This window comes from Colobus angolensis, unplaced genomic scaffold, assembly GCF_000951035.1.
Source record: "Colobus angolensis palliatus isolate OR3802 unplaced genomic scaffold, Cang.pa_1.0 Scaffold178, whole genome shotgun sequence".
NCBI classification, from domain to species: Eukaryota; Metazoa; Chordata; class Mammalia; order Primates; family Cercopithecidae; genus Colobus; species Colobus angolensis.
The window spans coordinates 4576142-4580464 of NW_012114910.1; the positions used below are offsets into that span (position 1 = coordinate 4576142).

Here is a 4323-nt window from a genome sequence, read left to right on the forward strand (position 1 = left end):
GAGCCACCGCATCCAGCCTCCTCCACAGTTCTTTCTGAGATGCTCATGATGAATAATTTCAGAGGTATTGGAAGATTGGAAGATGTGGATTCAAAAAAGCAGCTAATTGGGTCAGGATTACTTAATATGCGGCTCACTCCAGAATGAGTTTCTCCAACTTCAATAAATGTTCTGTTACCCAGAAGCATGAGAGGACACACTTCACAGCTGCAGGGCACTCCTTCCTGACCACGTGGAAATAATTGCTAAGGAGCCTTCTCTTACTTCCTTTTGGTAGAAATTATCATTACTTTACATGGGAAGAAAGTCTGTTTGGGTACATTTCATGCACCTGTTCTTCCCTTCTGAATTCTACAGGATCTATGGATTTTATTCAATGAACATGTCTGTGATACCAGGCCCTGAGCTGGGGTCAGCTGAGGCTTTCCCTGTGATCAAGTCAGAAAAGGATCCTGTCCTGAAGGAGCAGATGGTATAGACAGGAATGCCATCATGATCCAGGGTCAGGGATGCTGCAGGGGGTGGGTTGAGCCCACCTGCTGGTGCCTGGGAGGGTCAAGGAAGGTGACCTCTAAGCTTGAAGGAGGGACAAGCAGGTATGGAATTGACCAGGGAAGGGTTAGTGGAGGCAGATGAGAATGGGGTGAAGGAGAGGGGCTTTCCAGGCAGCGAGGACATTTGCAAAGGCTCGGAGAAGACTTGATCTCAGGTTAAATCATTTAAAATGGGAAAATCATGTAAATCTTATCTGTGCTTTACTCTGGGTTGCTATGAGAATCAGATTAAACACAATCTGGCTTTTCACTCCCCTTCTTTCCTTTCTTTTGGGGAGCAGAACTCTCAGGCTCTTGGCCACTTCTCTGACGAATACCTGAGCAGTAAGGGGTTTCGGGCCCTTTGAACACAAAGACGGGCCAGGTGTGGTGGCTCACGCTTGTAATCCAAGCACTTTGGGAGGCTGAGGCAGGCAGATCACCTGAGGTCAGGAGTTCAAGATCAGTCTGGCCAACATGGCAAAACCCTGTCTCTACTAAAAATACAAAAATTAGCCGAGCGTGGTGGTGCATGCCTGTAATCCCAGCCACTCAGGAGGCTGAGGCAGGAGAATCGCTTGAACCCAGGAGGCAGAGATTTCAGTGAGCTGAGATTGCACCACTGCACTCCAGCCTGGGCGACAGAGTAGAGACTCTGTTTCAAACAACAACAACAACAAAAAAGTCTATGGGCATACCACCGTGAACGCACCTGATCTTGTCTGAACACAAAGATGGCGCTGCTAGCCCCTGCCTGGGGATGGGGTGGATGTGGGCGTGGAATTACAGTTTTCTGGACACTGTGTTTTGTCTGGCCTTCCCTGAGACAGCTGTGCCTCTACCAGAGGTAGGCAGGAAGGGTTAAGGCTGAGGCAGGAGGTTAAGAGTCCTCCCTCAAGGGTTTAGGACTTCAGTGTTGGGATGGCCAGGTTTCAGCAAAATTTCCACCTTCCCTGCGGCCAGGAAAGTTGGCAGCCTCCTATGTAAATCATCAGCGAAGTTTCTGGGTTAGAAATGACCTTGGAGTCGGTATGTAGTTCCAGGTGACATTGTACATTCTTAAATTCCAACAACTGGGATGGGCATAGTATGGTGGCTCATGCAAATAATCCCAGCACTTTGGGAGGCTGAAGCAGGATGATCGCTTGAGGCCAAGATTCTGAGACCAGCCAGGGCGACAGAGCTAGACCCCGACTCCACACAATATGTTTTTTTAAAAAAATTGAGTCATGCCGGGTACGGTGGCTCACGCCTTCAATCCCAACACTTTGGGAGGCCGAGGTGGGTGGATCACTTGAGGTCAGCAGTTTGAGACCAGCCTGGCCAACATGGTGAAACCCTGTCTCTACCAAAAATATAAAATATTAGCTGGGAGTGGTGGTCTGTGCCTGTAATCCCACTGCACTCCAGCTTGGATGACAGAGCGAGACTCCATCTCAAAAAAAAAAAAAAAAAATTGAGTCAGGCACAGTGATTCACATCTTCACATCTGTAATCCCAGGACTTTGGAAAGCCGAGGTAGAAGGATCCCTTGAGCCCAGGAGTTCGAGACCAGCCTGGGCAACGTAGTGAGACACCCCCGTCTCTACTAAAAAAAAAGAAAAAAATTTAGCTAGGCACAGTGGTGTGTGCCTGTAGTTCCAGCTACTCAGGAGGCTAAGGTGGGAGGAGCACTTGATCCTGGGAGTTTGAGGCTATAGTGAGCTATGATTGCATTACTGCACTCCAGCCTGGGCAACAGATCAAGATCTTGTCTCAAAAATGCAACAACGATGAAACAAGTAGTTTTTACATTTCAAATCAGAGTTTTGCTAGAATTCCAAAAATACAACCTCCTTACACTTCAATTTTCTTTTTCCTTCGCTGGTGCTTTGATCTTGTTATACCCATATGCATCTGATAGTACTGTGTGAGTACCTACTGTACTCATAGCTCTATCACACACTGCATTTGTGAACAGACTTTCTGAGGCTCATTTTCCTTTCCTGAAACGTGGGAATATGACGGTACTGGTGTTCATAGGGTGTTCAGGGTTAAATGGGATTTTGTTTACAAAGAGCTTAGTGCCGTGCCTGACACAGTGTTAGCTTCAATAATGGCATCTATTATGTACACAGAAAAAAAAAAAGATTTCTAAGTGTTGGCAGCATTTATCTCCAGTGGGTGGGATATGGTTATAATGAACATCTATTACTTTTGTAATCAAAGCAAAAGAACAATAAATGTTATTATTAATTTAAAAATCTGGCTTTGGCTTTGGTGGGAAGGACCTACAGTTAATGTCAATGTACTCAATCCCTGAGTAAGAAAAAACCTCCAGTTTTGAACCAGGACTTTAAAGACAAACATTCTGCCCTCCCCCCGCCCCCATCAACTCACTGTAATCAAGGGAGTTAGATACTAAAGCAGAATTCTAGAGACATTCTGCCTTCATCCACCCTGGCAGTCCCCTGGATCACTGCTGTTTGGAGGGCAGGCAGGGGAATTCAGAGATCTTAACTCCCCAAATAAGGCTTTCTCTCCCATTGGAAGGGTTCCTCGGTGTGGTGTTCAGCTGGAAATCTAACTCTCTAGGGAATGATTCCAGGAGCATGACATTCACCCTCTATCAGGCCTTCACTGAGGAATCTCAGTTGGCAAATAAAGCATGCACTAGGCTGCTTCCAGCTGGGGGACTGTGACTGTCCTGCTCTGGTGTCCAGAACAAACTGAGGCCCAGGCCCTTGGCTCCATCTCTGGTCGAGATTCTTGACTGGCAGCCCAGCGCCTGGGCAGCAGTGGGAGATAGAACCCACCTGGAGCTGCCCGACCCCCTCCAGTCCTCTCCTTGATCTTCTTGGGCAATCCCCTGACAAGCAGGAAGGGGCAGAGTACCCATCCTCCTGGGATTATCTGCAGAACCATCAGCCTGCACAGGCTGGCTTCAGAGTGACTTGCTTTCTCCTCTTCCGCACCCGGGGGTGTGTGTGGGGTGTGTGTGTGGAGGGTGAGGGAGAATATTGCTGCTGGCTCTGGAATAAAATGCTGCCTCTGTTTGGGAGACAAAGAACAGAGTGGCTCCTCCGGGTCAGCTGTCTCTCCAGGCTGGCAGGCCCCTGGCCTCCCCCAGGCCTCTTCTGAGGCTCCAGGCCCTCCAGGAGCAGGGCCTTCTGCAGCCAGGCTGGGAACTGCTGCACCATTGGTGTGTTTTCACTGGAACCTGACGGAATGTTTTAACTTAAGAGACCCCAGGCAGCTTCCTTGCTGGGAAGATATTCATTTGCTGGGGTGGGGCTGGGGGTGCAGAGGTAGGAAGTGCTGTGGCTGGGATGCTGCCTGGCCAGCGAGTAGGTGGTGGAGCGAGTGAGAGGGTGTGCGCTGTAAAACAGGGTGAGTGCTGTAAAACAGCGTGAGTGCATGTGCGCCAGCGTGTGTGCAAGGACACGGTAAGGGGTGTACATGTACTGTCTCGTGAGTAAGAAGAGCATGTGTGTGTGTGTTGGGATGGGAAGACACGTACTGGTATGAGAGCCCGCATGAGATGTGTATGTGTGAGTACTCGCGTGGAAGTTTTGCACTCGGGTTTGAGGCTGTGCAGAAGTACGCATGGCTCACCAGGTGTGGGGCTGTGTGGGCTGCCTCGTGTGAGCCAGCCCATGCGCAGGCATGTTTTGTGAGAGCCTTCAGAGAACGCATGAGCACGTGTGCCAGTGCGAGTGCGGGACGCGGGGAGGCGGGAGAGCCCGAGTGGGAGGCCCCGCGAAGGAGTGGGAGTGGGAGTGGGAGTGCCGGTGGGAGACCTGCGGGGGCG

General features: G+C 49.9%; 1 protein-coding gene across 2 annotated transcripts in view; it reads left to right on the forward strand.

Annotated features, from left to right (window-relative positions):
- KIFC3 (kinesin family member C3) overlaps positions 1 to 4323 on the forward strand; it is a 127399-nt gene that overhangs the window by 78114 nt on the left and 44962 nt on the right. Inside the window, exon 1 of one of the 2 annotated variants that reach the window (XM_011938814.1) lies at positions 3919 to 3958. The exons of the other annotated variant lie outside the window; for it this stretch is intronic. The gene's annotated coding sequence lies outside the window, so the exon portion shown is untranslated. Of the gene's footprint in view, positions 1 to 3918; positions 3959 to 4323 lie in introns of those variants that run through there. 2 annotated transcript variants of the gene reach the window in all.